At 45.0% G+C, this 16,997-nt stretch overlaps 2 long non-coding RNA genes across 3 annotated transcripts; both read right to left on the bottom strand.

Moving 5' to 3' along the window:
- Window positions 1-12: 12 nt before the first annotated feature.
- Window positions 13-2,207, bottom strand: LOC116486517. 2 transcript variants are annotated; one of them, XR_004252961.1, is made up of 6 exons: window positions 2,155-2,207; window positions 1,984-2,033; window positions 1,505-1,598; window positions 734-1,395; window positions 413-542; window positions 13-221 (listed from the first exon to the last, which is right to left on the bottom strand). It is a non-coding gene; the product is annotated as an uncharacterized LOC116486517 (long non-coding RNA). The 2 variants fall into 2 exon arrangements; XR_004252962.1 differs by having other exon boundaries at window positions 1,260-1,395.
- A 1,522-nt stretch (window positions 2,208-3,729) lies between these two features.
- On the bottom strand, window positions 3,730-4,523 carry LOC116486518. Its single transcript, XR_004252963.1, has 3 exons — window positions 4,461-4,523; window positions 4,137-4,190; window positions 3,730-4,036 (listed from the first exon to the last, which is right to left on the bottom strand). It is a non-coding gene; the product is annotated as an uncharacterized LOC116486518 (long non-coding RNA).
- Window positions 4,524-16,997: the final 12,474 nt, after the last annotated feature.

The following is a 16,997-nucleotide window of genomic DNA, read 5'->3' as shown; positions in this document are numbered from 1 at the left end:
CTCCGAGCATCTCCAGCATTTCAGGAACTGGAACCCTGGAACCGCTGACGTCTGGCACGTGTCAGAAACGTGGCAGGAGACGTACTCTGCTGTCGCAAGGCACTTGCAAAGCCGGCCCGACAGCTGAAGCAGACTCACACAGTCCACCGAGCAACTCGGGGCCCCCACTGCTGTCCACTCACCCTCATGCTTCGTTCAAGCTTCCGTGCCTACGCCCTGAGCTACAAGAAACAAAGAGAGAAGGTCACATCCACAATGGATACGCAAACAGTGCGGCACATGCAGAGGACTCAAACACAGAGACCAGAGCCAGACAAATAAAAACAAACAAACAAACAAACAAACTGAAGGCCACAAATGCCACAAGGCCATGAATGCATAGCAGCCCCGGCAGGGGTAATGGCAGACATACCCTTTGCAGATGAAAAAGGTGACCCTGCTCAGTCTCTTGGTAATACTGCACCAACGCGGTCAAGCCTCTTGTAGCATGTCATCAAGCTGGTTTTAGTCCTCTGGAGAGTTACACAAGTGGGTTGATTCATCTAGAGATTAAAATACAGATCAAACACAGGAGCGTATCATCCCACCATCCCCCAAAAAAAAGTGAGCCAGCAACCTCTGCTAAATATCCCTCTATGAAGTGAATTCCAAGCCCTTAGAATTCCAGAAATCCATAGACTCCAGCCTGCCTAGAGAACCCGGCAACTGACTGAAGGAAAAACAAAGCACTTACCCCCAAAGAGCAGCCCAGGCAGAAGCAGCTCTCTGACGGCATACTTGGGGCTCATATACCTTTTGGTCCCACCCAGCACCCAAACCCAATCACCTGGGAAAGGGGAGGGGCAAAGCACATGAAAGTAGAAAGAGGAGGAGCGGCAGCTGTGGTTTATTTACTTATTTATAAGGCTTAGCTCAACAGCATGCAGAGGGCAGACAGGAGAACTGGGGTGTTTCTAGAAGCAACAATCCCCATGCTTTCGCTGCAGCTTTGAATATTGAAAGGACAACACAACCAAGCAAGTAACTGAAGCTTTTTCAGCTCGAATTAGCTCAAACTTTTATTTACGCAGAAAGAAAAATCTAGGAGCAGAACAGATTATACGCCAACAAAATCAATTCCGTTCCACTCGCAGCAAAAATCACTTACTTCAGCAGGCTATCTGAGAACCAAAAGGCTATGCTGATGGGTCAAAACACACTACAGGACACTGGGGCCGGGCCCTCCGCTGCACCCACTTAAAACCCATCCCTACACTCACCAAGGTGCAACCCCAACCCGAACACAGACGCAGCATTTCAGCCTCAACACAGTTTCCAGAACTGCTGGAAAGCAAGCTTCATCCTCAGCGAGGCGTGCTCAGGCTGCACAGGAGGGGGCTTCGGGCACCTCTTTGCCTACCGAAGAAGACCGCCATCAGCACCTGCTTTGTTCCGATCCTAAAGGCTAACATCACAGCCCACGTCGCCTGGGACACCTGATAAACAGAAGAGAAAGCAGCCATACCGTTTTCAAGCCGTCCCTGCACGTGTCGCTCCTCGATGATCTGCAACCTCTTCTCAAATCCTCAACCGCTTCTGTGGAGAGCCTGCCATGGCACCTGCAAAGCAAGACCCTTCGCAGTCACCTCGTGCTACTTGGCAGTTCTGCTCCAATCCAGCTCACAAACAGCCCGCCCTTCCCGTGCTGCTCTTCAGAGTGCAGCTTGGCCCCTCTGAGCCTGTGCGACACACCTGTGAAACAAAAAGAAAAGCATAGGCTGAAGCAGCATCCAAAGCCACAGCACAGCTGGGACAGTTACTCTCATCTGCTCCCTAACCTCTGCTCCCTCACCTGCCCTCGAGGCAGATGCTTCCATCTGCTCTCTTAGGCCAGCTACAACACCCCTGAAATATAAACAGGATTTTTACTGTACTTTGTGCAGTTAAGTAACTGCAGTGACAACTGCACCCCTAAAGTACCTGCTACATCTGTTCATCGCTCACCTTGCCAAAAGCAGCTCCGGTCAAGTCCCGCGTTGTACACTGTGTTTCAGCTTTAACAAATGAAAACGGTCACAAGATAATCATTCAGCTGCCAGCATTAGCACCCATCCCTCAACAACACAAAGGGACCCCGTTTACAAGATTATCATTTCAAAACAGCAGCCCCCATACCTCAGCACACCTCAGAAGTAGACCAAGCCAGTCACCGAGCTGCTTACGGAGCGCTGAACAGTTCCGGAAGGAGCTCTTTCCTGTGACAGGTTCCTCCAAAGGTTTACACTCTACTGGGGACAGGAGAGAAATAAAAATAAAAGTTTCAAAAACCCCTTATCTGTAAGCTTTCAAGATTCCACAGACCTCCTCCTCAAGCACACCGTTCAAGCACTATGCGAGCAGCTGCTCACAAGCAGATATACTCTTCCCCCCCACACGCACATCTGACAAACACCACAGAGATGACTGTGCCTGCTGCCCTTCAGTACGTGCGCAGAGGCAGACCAGATGTCTTCGCCAACACAGTCCGGACAATGTATTAGCACACCCATGCACTGCCACGTTAGCTGTCATCACTAACTGCCAGGCAGGACAGCTCCAGACCAAACACATACACACACAGCCACGCCACAAACACTACAAACAAAACACACAACACAAGGCGCAAGAAAAAGTGACCCCCGGAGGGAAGCCCTATGGCAACAGCAAGTCACAACAGGTGCTCTGCACCAGACCCAAGGAGAGACTCAAATGTCACGACACGCGACTGGAAGACACTGCCAGAACTGGGGTGATGGAGGCCTAAAAAGCCTGCCTTCAAGACAAGAGACCAGAAGGATGGGGACTGAAAACCCCATATGATTCAAAGATTGAAGCCGAAATTCCTTTAAGCGGTATATTCTTTATTGCAGCGCTGGATGCACGGGGGGATCTCTCCACCTATCGTGCATACCCAAAGCAGAAAGCAGTCTTGAATTTATACAATCAATCTATCAAGATTCTACCGGCGCCTATACATATTCATTGCCTACCCCCGCCTTCCCTCGCTTCTCATGCTAATTAGCCTTTTGGCACCTTGCGCCTGAGCAGAGCCTCCCAAGAACTGTGGGCAGGGGCCTTTGGGACGTGGGCAGGGGTCTTTGGGAGGAAGACCCCGAGTCTTCCTCACATTGTACTTTTCACCTTTGGTCAGGAATCCGCTGAGTTGGCATGTTTCTTAATCGCAAGAGCTGGCTGTTGCTAATTCTTCCCTTTGTTGTGTCTTTATAATGAATTCCAACGTCCAGTTTTGAGATTTATAGTCCTTACATTTGTTTCTCTGTCCGTCTGCCGCTTCCTTATCGTGAGTTCCGGTGTCTTGTTTCGAGATATACAGTCCTTGTCTGGGGACTGTCCTTGCCTCCCCAATACCTCCTTAATCACATAAGACGACGCTTAGGAAATCAATTCCCAAGCAAGAGCTCCTGATGCGGCCCAGATGACTTCCACAAGAGCGAGGATGGAAACAGATGCGATCTCAAACCGAATATGATGCACGAGACCTGAAACAGAACTGCACTTCAAGCAGCGACTGCAAGACAAGAAGTGCTCGGATCAGAGCCACGATGACAAAACAAGCACTGAGGCCCTTCAGCACCGCTACCAAGTCGCCTGTCTGGTCAGTCCAGTGTAAAAAGCTAGAAGGATATCAAGACCCGAGAAGCACAGAACAGACATTGCAGAAGCAACACTACAGGACAGACGACCAGAAGGAAACTGTCCTGCCTGGCGCACGCACTCACGCTACAAAATAATCCCGCTGCTTCTATTAGCCTGGTGACCCAGCCACAAGCAGCCTGAACGTGACCCAGCCTGAACCACCCTCGCAGCGGCACCAAGTATTTTCAGCCAGCTGGCTCCACGCTGCTCTGGCTCCCAGCTCCCATTAGCCACCCCAGATATGCAAATACCAGGTGCCCCCCAACTTAGCTCTCAGGTTGCTGCATGGTAAATTCCCTCCGCCTCAAGAAATACACAGGCACTGGTCGTCATCTTAGTCAATTGCCAGGCTCATCATCAGCTGCAAAAACAGAGTACCAGCATTCACTAGCATGCCGGTCATGATGCCCACCTTCTCCACAACGCTGACTACTGCTGATGCAACATACAACTATGCTCACCTGTTCCTCTCCAAATCCAAGCTCCAACACTGCAACCAGTATCATCCACACCACCTGGGAAAACAAAGGGATTAAATGATCGTTGCGTTCACAACACATCACCCAATGGTGTGGTTTTTTTGTTGTTGTTGTTTTTGTTATTGTTGTTTTTTGTGTGTGTGTTTCCTGTATTTATTTATTTTTTAGTCTGCTTTAGCTCAACGGCATGCAGAGTGCAGACAAGAAAACTGGGGTGTTTCTAGAAGCAACAATCCCCACGCTTTTGCTGTAGCTTTGAATATTAAAAGGACAATACGACCCAGCAAGTAACTGGAACTTTCTTACCTGGAATTAGCTCAAACTTTTCTTCACATTGAAAGAAAAATCTAGGAGCAGAACAGATTATACACCAACAAAATTAATTCCATTTCATCCCCAGAAAAAAAAAAAAATCACATGCTCTCATCCCCTCCTGTACCTCAGCCGCTTGCCTACCCCACGTGGCACACGCTTCCATCTGTTCTCTTTTGATTCAAAGATCGAAGCCGAAATTCCTTTAAGTGGTATATTCTTTATTGCAGCGCTGGATGCACGGGGGATCTCTCCACCTATCGTGCATACCTAAAGCGGAAAGCAGTCTTGAATTTATACAATCAATCTATCAATATTCTACAAGCACCTATACATATGCATTACCTATCCCCGCCTTCCCTCGCTTCTCATGCTAATTAGCCTTTTGGCACCTTGCGCCTGCGTAGAGCCTTCCAAGAATTGTGGGCAGGGGTCTTTGGGACGTGGGCAGGGGTCTTTGGGAGGAAGACCCCGAGTCTTCCTCACAGTGTACTTTTCACCTTTGGTCAGGAATCTGCTGAATTGGCAGGTTTCTTAATTGCAAGAGCCAGTTGTTGCATCTTTATAATGAATTCCAATGTCCAGTTTTGAGATTTATAGTCCTTACGTTTGTTTCTCTGTCCGTCTGCCGCTTCCTTATCATGAGTTCCAGTGTCTTGTTTCGAGATATACAGTCCATGTCTGGGGATTGTCCTTGCCTCCCCAATGCCTCCCCAATGCCTCCTTAATCAATCCCCCCTTTTCTTTTCCCATGCAAATTCTTTTGCATCAGATACTTTCATTATTTACAGTAACACAACAAAGCAGGCATCTAAACAACATGCACACAAATATTCCTAATACTACTAATGCGATTAGAGCAATGAACACTTGTTTCAACCATTGAAAATTGGGCAACCAGGAGGTTAACTTATTCCATATTTCACTAAAAGTCCACGAAAGATCATCTTTACTGATATCATGTAGGATCCTTGTCTGCTTCCATATTTCTTCCAGGTCGGTAGAGATCCTTCCACTCTGATCTACATACATACAACAACTTGTGTTTATTACTGTACAGACTCCCCCTTGAGTGGCCAGTAACAAGTCTAGGGCCATCCAATTTTGTAATATTACCTGTGATAAACTAGATATCTCTTCTTGTTGAGCCTTTACAGCATCCAGAGTTTTGTTTTCTAACTTCTCTATAATTGCAGAAATATTAACTATTGCCTTTTCCAATTCACTCACTCCTAACCATGTGATAAACCATCACACAAAACTATGAAAAGGGGTGTGTCTCTCTACCATTGTATTGTTAATTTTTCATCTGATTCTCCGGATATGATTTCTCAAGTAACCTCGAGGCACTACATCATGTACTGTCATATTGGGGACTACCGCTCCAAGAGTGCAAGTTTCCTTCCAATTCTCAGGCAAGACCTTACGGGCTGTATCGTTGCATAGCCAATACCACCCTTTTCCTTCTGGAACTGTCCAGCTGGTTGAATTTGCCCAGCCGCTAGTCGTACTAATATCAATTGTTCGATTACAAGATGTCTGATTTCCCACATAAGTAGTATCCGTATTTATACAATCCTGTTTCCCCATACCCCTAGGTGGGTTACACCTTTGTACACATACATAGTAAGATTCCAACAGCACAAAGCTACTCACTTCTAGTTCCAAAACTTCTTCATATTTTTGACCCCAAGATGTGTTTTCCCACAAATTAGTCCAAGATAGGTTTGCAGGCAAGGGAATCCCGATTAACGATACACCCTTATTCCCATGCTGTGGCAGATGGGTGCATACCCAACAGTTCGTCTTATTAGTTACTTGAGAAATTGTTTGTATTAAGGTCAGGTGTAAGTTCTCATCCCAAGTTGCCCACCCCGAATCCGAGAACCGCACCCCTGCAATCATTAGGATCTGGAAAACCGTAATTTTGTTGGTCCAATTGGAGTGGTGGTCTATATCCTCGCCGGGACCTTCTTCACCCTTGAATTGTGGATCCAAGCTGCTTGCTTCTTAATCTTAATGGCGGTGTGTGTTGTCAGTAATACTTGGTATGGTCCCATCCACTTTCCTTCCATTTTTCCTGTAGGGGTTGTCCTGAAAAAGTCTTTATATATATATATAATTCCCGAGCTTAAAGGGGTGGATTGGTTGATCCAACCCTCTAGCTCTGGTCCCTAAAACAAATTTATGTACTTTATTTAATTGTTTCTGAAGTTCAGTTATATAAGCATATAAATATTCTGATCCTAACTGCGTTAGGTCCTCTCCACTAAATAGAAATTGCTATGGCCTTCCATATAAGATTTTGAAGGGACTCAAATTCCCTTTTATTCTAGGTTTAACTCTAATTCCAAGTAATGCTAAAGGGAGGGATTGAGGCCATGACAAATTAGCTTCTTATCCAATTTTAGCTATTTATTGTTTAATTAAATGGTTCATTTTTTCTACCTGTCCACTTGCCTGTGGTCTATAAGGAGTATGCAGTTGCCAATCTATCTTTAGAATCTTACTTATCTGTTCTACCACTTGTGCACAAAAATGTGAAACTCTATCAGAAGACATTGCTACTAGAATCCCAAAGCATGGTATTATTTCATTTAACAAGACTTTAACCACTTCTCTTGCTTTGTTTGTTCGACAGGGAAAGGCTTCAGGCCTTCCTGAAAACGTGTCAGTCAGAACCAGTAAATAATGATACCCCCCTTTTCTAGGGAGTTCTGAAAAATCAATTTGCCACTGTTGCCCCGAATAATTTCCTTTACCGATTATTCCAAATTTTATTCTATTCTTGGTATTGGGGTTATTGTGTAAGCAAATGCTACATTGTTGAGTTACTTGCTTTATCATATTGTCCCACTAATGTCTGACTCAGGCTCTTATGCAGTGTGCCAGCTCCCCAGTGCGTTTTATTGTGTTCTGTAAGAACTATGGGCCATGTCAAACTAGAGGGTATTACTATGTGGTTATCTTTTAAATATACTCATCCATCTGGTTTCATTTTACCTTTCAAATCTTCAATTAATTTTAAGTCTTCTTTTGTATAATTTGGATATAGTTTGGATTTTACCGTCTGGTATCAAAGACAATGCCTTCACCTCAGTTATTTCAGCTGCCTGCTTAGCCTCTGCCAATCGATTTCCAATTTCAAAATCGGTGTTCCCCTTTTGGTGTCCCTGACAATGCATGATAGTTACCTTTTCTGGTTGTTTTACAGCCTCTAACAATTTTAAAATTTCTTCAGCATGTTTTATCTGTTTTCCCTGAGCAGTCAGTAATCCACGTTCCTTCCAAATCGCTCCATGAGCATGTACCACGCCGAATGCATATTTAGAATCTGTCCAAATATTTACCCTTTTCCCAGCTGCCAGTTCCAATGCTCTCGTGAGTGCGACTATCTCCGCCTTTTGAGCTGATGTTCCAGGGGGTAAAGGCTTAGACTCAATTACCTGCTGAGTAGTTGTTATAGCATATCCAGCTTTACGTTGTCTTTGCATAACAAAACTGCTCCCATCCGTGAACCAAGTTTCTTCCGCATCTTCCATGGGCTCCTCCTTAAGGTCTGGTCGGCTGGAATACACAGTCTCTATAATTTCTAAACAATCGTGAATCACAGGTTGTGCTGGAGCATCACTAAGAAAAGAGGCTAGATTCACAATATTAGTTATCACAATTTCCACGTTGTCCTGTTCTACCAATATTGCTTGATATTTCAAAATCATCAATTCTTGTTTAAGTTGTTTAAAGACTTTTTGTGCTTCTCCAGTCCAGACTAACTTTGACTGGTTAATCTTTATCAATTCACATAGAGGCTTTACCAATAGTCCATAATTATAAATCCAAAGGCGACACCAACCTGTCATTCCTAAAAAGGTTTGTAGCTCCTTTACCATTTGAGGTTCTGGAGTCTGGCAAATGACTTCCTTATGTTCAGTTCCTAGTTCTCGTTGTCCTTCCGAAATTTCAAATCCCAGATAGGTCACACTTTGTTGAGCCAGCTGGACTTTCTGTCAAGAGACTTGATATCCATTTAAACCCAGAAAATTAAGATGACTTATAGTCCATTGAATACAACTCCCTTTAGTCTCGGTAGCTATTAAGAGATCATCTACATATTGTAACAAAGCACCTTCAGTGTCCGGAGGCATCCATGTTTCGAGTTCCCTTGCTAATTGGTTTCCAAAAATAGTGGGGCTATTCTTGAATCCTTGAGGTAGTAATGTCCACGTAAGCTGCGTCTTTCTGCCTGAATCGGGATTTTCCCATTCAAAGGCGAATAGGTTTTGGCTTTCTGTGGCTAAGCCTAGGCAGAAGAAGGCATCTTTTAAATCCAGTACGGTAAACCAGACTTGACTATTCTTTAATTTAGTCAGCAAAGTATAAGGGCTTGCCACTACTGGATGTATATCCTCAGTGATTTTATTTATGGCCCTCAAATCCTGAACTAGCCTATAGCTTTTTCATCTGCCTTTTTAATTGGCAATATGGGTGCATTGTCAATCAATAATCCATACTGTAAAAATGTATTAATTATCTCTTTAATTCCTTTCCTATCTTCTATCCTCAAAGGATATTACTTAACCTTAACGGGTTTCTCTCCTGGCTTTAATTTAATAATTATTAAGGTCACATTTTTAGCTCTTCCAGGGATTTCGGTAGCCCAAACTCCTGGACATACTTGACCTGTGATCTCTAAAGGTATTTCACTTTTAGGGTCAGTTTGTATTAGTGCCAAGCTTAACACATTTATTAGTTGTTTTTCTCCTATTCTTAATTCCATTTTCCCTTTTTCAAAGACAATTTCTGCTCCTACTTGCTCTAATAAATCCCTACCTAAGAGTGCCCATGAGGAGCTAGGCATATATAAAAATCTGTGTATGCCCCATTGTTTCCCTAACTTGTACTTCAAAGGTTCACAAAAATAAGTCTTTTCGGTTACACCTTGTCCTGGTTTCAGTTAGAACAGAGTTAATTTTCTTCCTAGTAGCTGGTAGAATGCTGTGTTTTGGCTTAGGATGAGAAGAGTGCTGATAACACCCTGATGTTTTAATTGTTGCGGAGCAGTGCTTATACCAAGCCAAAGACATCTCAGCTTCTTGCTCTGTCCTGCCAACAGGCAGGCTGGGGGTGCAGTAAGAGCTGGCAAGGGACAGACCCAGGACAGGTGACCCAAACTAGCCAAAGGGGTATTCCATACCATCTGACGTCAGGCTAAAGAATACATAGGGGTGGCTAGCCGGGGGGAGGGGGCCGGACTGCTCGGGGTTAGGCTGGGCATCGGTCAGCGGGTGGTGAGCAATTGCATTGTGCATCACTTGTTTGTACATATTATTAGTAGTGGTACTATTATCATCATTGTATTATTATTATTATTATTATTATTATTATTATTATTATTTTGTCTTATTAAACTGTCTTTATCTCAACTCACAGGCTTCACTTTCCATTTCTCTCCCCCGTCCCAGAGAGGGAGGGGGAGGGTGAGCGAACAGCTGCGTGGTGTTTAGCTGCCGGCCGGGTTAAACCACAACACACCTTTTACCCTAACATAATAATTCTGTGAAGGCATTAATGCTTGATTTAGAACTGAATACGTTGCCCCATATCAATAAGAAATTTCACTTCCATTCCTCCGCTAGCTTCATTATAACCAGTGGAGGATCCGCTAGGGTAGATTCCCCAGGTCCCCATTATTCCTGTTGAAATCAGGGGTCAATTACCCTAGGAAAAGGCTAGTCAATTTGTCCTCCGAAGCCAGGTCCAAACCGTTTTGTTTTATTTATTTATTTATTTATTTTCATTACATTTCAGAGTTGGTCTAAAAATTCCATAGGGGTTTCTTTTAGACCTTGTTGGAAGCATATTCTCAATTCCCAATTCATCCAGGTTTTAGTATTTACTTAACCGTTCATAATTTTCAGGATGATTTGGGTCTTAGCGGGGGTCGGTCAGGGGAATGCAATTGTCCACAGTTCCCTGAGCGGTCCCATCGGCAATCTGAGCTCGCACATGAACTCAGGTTGTTTTAAGAGTTAACTGGTTTTCTGTTTCTGTGACAACTCTCTCAGACCCATCATGGTCCCTTTGCCCCAAAGGGCTAACACCCATGATTTTAAGATCTCTGCCTCGGGCAGAGGCAGAACTATTAACATTCCTACATCCTCTTTCCCTGCTCATTCAACTTCAAACACCTTTAACACTTTCAACAACCCTTTTAACACTTCCTTTATCTTTCTCCAGCCTGTACTTCTCTAATGCCAACATCAAAGGCTCAGTCAGGGGCCAACTTAATTCCGTACCTTTTCCCACCAAGATGCTGAAACATCAGTATACAACATTTCATCCTGTTCTGCTTCTCAAAAAACAACATTAACTGTAGCAAAATATCATAGTTTAAAGTTCCATTTAGGGGCCACTTTTCTCCACATTCCAGCTTATAAAGCGGCCACCACTGATTACGATATTTTATCAATGTTTTCCTGTTCACACTTCCACCGGCAGATCCTCCAATATCCTTCCAGTGACTTAAAACACATCCTAACACACTTTTCTTTAAAATTTCACTGCTTGTTTGCCCCCCCATTTTCCAGTTTACACTTTCAGAATACACATGTTACTTGCAAAAGCGTATCACAAAACGTATCACTCACAAAAATACGGGCACGCATTATCTTTCAGTAGCGATGTCACAAAACTACTATTACCAGCAATATTGCCAAAATCACAATAACAATAGTCAGAGTCAAATTCCACATGCGATAAGTCAGAAAACCGAACTGTGTAACACCGTAACGATATCTTTCTTATAACAATGCCACGAACCTACTATTACCACCAGAAAAATAGCCAAAATCACAGTAACAATAACCAAAGTTAAATACCATACTCCATGAGTCAGAAAACCGAAATAGACAACACAATTCCAGATGGACCTTAAAGCGAGCTCTTTCCTTAAGGTCCCCAAATATACTTATGGTGCTTACCACAAAGTATATACCAAACACTGCCTCGCAGAAGATCACCTTCTGACTTACAGACAGTTCCAGATACAGATGGACCCCAAGGTCCCCAGATATACTTGTGGCACTAACCACAAAGTATATACCAAATACTGTCCTGCAGAAGTCACCTTCCGACTTACTGGACAGTCCCAGATGACCGGTCTACCAGAAAACCAAACCAGAATAAAGAATATACTCACTTACAATGATGGGGTCCTTGTCTGCCTCCGCAGTGATCCGGTGAGTCGAGGAGTCCCTCCGGGAAATCCCGGGGGTACCCTAGGGAGTCCTGTCCCCAGCGGGTCCTGCGGTCCGGCAGAGAGGTTGTCCCATCTGGGTCGCCAGATTGATTCAAAGATCGAAGCCGAAATTCCTTTAAGTGGTATATTCTTTATTGCAGCGCTGGATGCACGGGGGATCTCTCCACCTATCGTGCATACCTAAAGCGGAAAGCAGTCTTGAATTTATACAATCAATCTATCAATATTCTACAAGCACCTATACATATGCATTACCTATCCCCGCCTTCCCTCGCTTCTCATGCTAATTAGCCTTTTGGCACCTTGCGCCTGCGTAGAGCCTTCCAAGAATTGTGGGCAGGGGTCTTTGGGACGTGGGCAGGGGTCTTTGGGAGGAAGACCCCGAGTCTTCCTCACAGTGTACTTTTCACCTTTGGTCAGGAATCTGCTGAATTGGCAGGTTTCTTAATTGCAAGAGCTGGTTGTTGCTAATTCTTCCGTTTGTTGTATCTTTATAATGAATTCCAATGTCCAGTTTTGAGATTTATAGTCCTTACGTTTGTTTCTCTGTCCGTCTGCCGCTTCCTTATCATGAGTTCCAGTGTCTTGTTTCGAGATATACAGTCCATGTCTGGGGATTGTCCTTGCCTCCCCAATGCCTCCCCAATGCCTCCTTAATCACTTTACCCACTTATAGCACCTCTAAAAGGCAAACTGGAATTTTACTCTATTGGCTGTAGGAAAATAACTGCAGTGACAACCGCCCCCCAAACTGAGCCAGCAGCCCCTACTAAACATCCCTCTACTAAGTGAATTCCAAGCACTTAAAATCCAGAAATCCATAGACTCCAGCCTGCCTAAACAACCCTGCAACGGACAGAAGGAAAAACAAAGCACTGCCCCCAAAAGAGCAGCCCAGGCAGAAGGAGCTCTCTGATGGCATGCCTGGGGCTCATATAGCATTTAGCCCCGCCCAGCACCCAAACCCAATCACCTGGGAAAGGGGAGGGGCAAAGCACATGAAAGTAGGAAGAGAGCAAAAGGAGCAGCTGTGTTTTGTTTTGTTTTGTTTTTTTCCTTTGTTTTTTAAAATCTGTTTTATCTCAAAAACATTCAGAGAGCAGACAAGAGACCTGTGGTGTTTCTAGAAGCAAAAATCCCCTTTTGCTTTTGCTGCAGCTTTTAATGTTGAACTGATAACGGCACCAAGCAAGTAACTGAAACTTCTTCAACTGGAATTAGTTTAAACACGCTCACCGTCATCTGCAAACACAGAGAACCAGCATTCACTAGCCCTAACCCTAACCCCAACCCTCACCCTAAACTCTAACCCTAGCCCCAGCCCTAGTCCCTAAGCCCAACCCTGGTTCCCGAGAACTTCATTTCCAGGCATGCTCTGGGCGCTCAACATGGCCTCCCGGAGGTCCGGAGTCCCAGAACTACATTGCCCGGCATGCTCCGGGCACCCAACAAGGCCTCCCGGAAGTTCGGAGTCCCAGAACTACATCTCCCGGCATGCTCCGGGCAGTCAACACGGCCTACCGGAAGCCTGGTGCCGGAAAACTACACCTACCAGAATTCCCTGGACAGCCAGCACGGCCAATCAGAGGCCGAGTTTTCGAGAACTACATTTAACAGCACTCACTGTAACCCTAGCCCTTCCCGCCCTTACACAAAAAAGCCTCAAGCCCTATCCCTAAACATCCTCGAAACCCCTACGGACCTAACCCAAACTATTTACCACACTAAACCCCTGAAGTCCTGTGCCTAAAACCCCTAACCCAATAAATTAAGACGCTCAAATCCCAAACCCGCAAAATTGAGATGCTCAAATCCCAAACCCCCTTCCAAAAAAGAAAAAGAAAAATCAAGAAAAAAAAAAAAATCAAACAAAACAAAAACAACAAAAGGGGTAGATCTGGTGGCATCTGCCCTGTAACCCTGCAAAAATCACGAGGGACCTAGAACAACAAAGCAAACGCACAAAATAACATTGACATCCTATCCATAAACGTGCTATAACAATTAATCACCTCCAAAGAGCTTCAAGCAATAAATGCACATACTACTAGATCGGTTTCCTCTAAAAGATCGTACCAGACCCTGACCCACCAAAAGAACCCTGCATGTAGCTAACAGAAGCATCAACAAAGCACTGACCCCAAAGAGCAGCCCGGGCAGAAGGAGCTCTCTGATGCCGTGCCTGGGGCTCCTATACCATTTGGCCCCGCCCAGCACCCAAACCCAATCACCTGGGAAAGAGGAGGGGGCAAACCACAAGAAAGAGAGCAGGAGCAGCAGCAGCTGTGTTCTTTTATTTATTTATTTATTTGTTTTTTTTTGTGCCTATGCCTAGTTTACAGCATGCAGAGTGCAGACAAAAGAACTGGGGTGTTTCTAGAAGCAAAATTTACCGTATTTATGCCTCAGCTTTGAACATAGAAAGGACAATACAACCAAGAAAGTAAATGAAATATTTTCCACGGGAATTAGCTCAAACGTTAGTGTTAGGTCAGAGGTTGGACTCAATGATCTTGAGGTCTCTTCCAACCTAGAAGATCTGTGATTCTGTGTGATTTACATATGAAGAAAAATCTAGGAGCGTAGGAAATTACACATCAAAAAAAACAACGACGTAATAAGCAACGCGCATGCACGGCCCCACGGCCGCCTGCAGTACTCGTTTTCCACCAGCAGGTGGCGGCAGAGGGCGCCCCCGGGCCCCACCGCGCATGCGTGCCCCTAGGCCGCCTGCAGTACTCGTTCTCCACCAGCAGGAGGCGGCAGAGGGCGCCCCCGGGCCCCACCGCGCATGCGCCCCCCTCGGCCGCCTGCAGTACTCGTTCTCCACCAGCAGGTGGCGGCAGAGGGCGCCCCGGGCCCCACCGCGCATGCGCGCCCCCCGGCCGCCTGCAATACCCGATTAAAACCAGCAGGTGGCGGCAGAGGGCGCCCGCGGGCGTCACCGCGCATGCGCGCCCCTCGGCCGCCTGCAGTACCCGATTAAAACCAGCAGGTGGCGGCAGAGGGCGCCCGCGGGAGGCCTTGTCGGGCGGATCACAGCTCGCCTACTGTGCCATTCGGAGCTTGTGGCTGTATTTTTTCCAACGTATTTGCTACCCACACCCCGCGGGGCAGCTTGTCTTACAAAGAATTCTCTCTGTTAATATTCTCTTTAAGGCGGGCACGAAGCATCCACTGCTCTTCTAAGCAAGCAACCTTCCTTCTGTGCTCCCTTCGGGATGCAGGACTATGTGCACTCAGATTTATTCCACTCATTTTTCTTCCCCTTTTCATTGGCACAGTCTCCAAGGACGCCTGGCTTTCTTCTCACAGACTCGCGTCCGTTTCAGTGTAAGGCATCTTTTCCCTCCGCTGCTCTAATCCAAATTCAAATTATCCAGATAAAACAATAGCGAGGTAAGAGAGAACTGGCTGAGTTAAAGTCACCGTCTTTCTGTAACTAATTTAGCAGACAGCTGTACCACATCAGAGGAGGAGGTTTAGATGCTAACCAGGTCAGGCACATCACGGTCAAGTGAGCGCCCCCGGAATCACTAAAGAAACTTAAGGAAGAATCTACTAGAAGAAAGCTGTCTCCTCTTACCACCACCTATTTAAAAGATAGTGTAGTACAGGCAGTTCTACGTGCATAAAACCACATACACACAGTATACCTGACCCAAGTAAATTCCCTCTGAGAAGTCCACCATTAAGCAAAAGAGGTGTATTGTGGTGACATACAGCTGCCGTGTAATGATCCTGAAGGGATGAATCGCCCTATGTATTCCAAGGTACTCCTGTGGTTTGTTTGTTTTTTTTTTTCAAGTACGTTCAACGGTACAGGTAAGTACGTTCCCGCTAAGAAAAGAGTTCAGAATTGTTTATAACGAGTTCGTTCCACGTGTCACTTTCTCACTTAACGTAGTAATAAAGATACGCTGCTGCTTTTGGATTTTATTTCCTTCTTGAATCTCACTGGTGTAATTCCAATGGTCAAACAACCTCTTCCAGAAAGACCAGCCCACTGCTTCACAGGAGAAGGAAAAGATGTCTCACACACGCTGGCTAGTACTAAAAAGAGTAATAGGAAGAGAAGTTCAGGCCATCAATGTAAGTATGTTTCCCTGCCTCTTCTGCTGGCTGGTCAAGTGGAATCCTCAGGACAGCCCCAATACCTTGTGAAGAGCTTCTTAACGCCAGCACAACTCCAACCTGTCTTTTAAAAGAAAGCTGTTAAAGGAGCAGGAGACTGTTTTTAAGTGAGAACAACCGAAAATAAAATTATCTGAAGAGCCACTTACTACTGGCATATTACCGTTTAAAAGGAAAATATTAATTACGTGCAGGTGCTCCAGTCTTCGTTGCATTTTCTGTGATTCACAACATTACCTTTGAACAAAAGAGTAAGAGGAACGGAAGGGAGGATATTAACTCGGGTAACCAAGGATTTGGTAAGCTGGAACTTGGTGTCTTTAACACTTTAGCCTTGGAGCAAAAATGTACACCCTGTACAGGCTGAGCTGACTGATGAGGCAGGTGCTCCAGGGTACGTGCTACCGGGAGGTAAGTAACAAACACATTCCGCAGCTATTACCAGAAGTGGGGTTTCAGGATATGCAGACTGGTTTCACAAAAAATATTAGCGGTCTGTTGGTGACAGACAATTCGAGGAATTCAGCGCTGCCCATTACAGACTCCTCAGATCAGCACTTAACGAGAATTAATAAAACGGTTTATTTTTTTTATATATATATATATATATATACATATACACACACACACACCCACCCACCTATGTTCAAAAAAATGTATACAGTTAAAATATCAAATTAGTGATCCGGTAACAACACTGTTCAAAACCAATCTCTTTTGTATGAACATTAAAATAAATGCACACTTTTAAAAGCATTTCTTTTTAGTGCTTCCAAAGCACAGCGTGTGCCAAGGCAAGGCCACCTGAAGAATCTCCGTCCTCCTCACGGGATGAAAGAGAACTGAAGTCAGGGACCTGGGAAGCCTCAGGTGCGCTTTCATAATGTCCGCAGATAAAAACAGAAGAGAGTCTGAGGTAGATTGTTTAGTAACCACCAAGTGGTAACAGTCACAGGGCTGTCTTTAGCTTTCATTAACACAACAGCAGTTTCTTTACTCTCGATCTACGCTGAATCTCAAGTTTAAAGGCATGGCTAGCAGTTCTCGGGAACAAGGCCCTCGTCTCTGTGCTGGCAACATGCAATATTACCAGTGCAGGTGTTTCTGGGAGTTTTGTTTGTTTGGTTGTTTTTTTTATT

This window comes from Aythya fuligula, chromosome 2 (genome assembly GCF_009819795.1).
Source record: "Aythya fuligula isolate bAytFul2 chromosome 2, bAytFul2.pri, whole genome shotgun sequence".
In the NCBI taxonomy this organism is placed as follows: Eukaryota; Metazoa; Chordata; class Aves; order Anseriformes; family Anatidae; genus Aythya; species Aythya fuligula.
The sequence above is the reverse complement of the archived record's forward strand: the minus strand, read 5'-3'. Positions and strand labels throughout refer to the sequence as shown.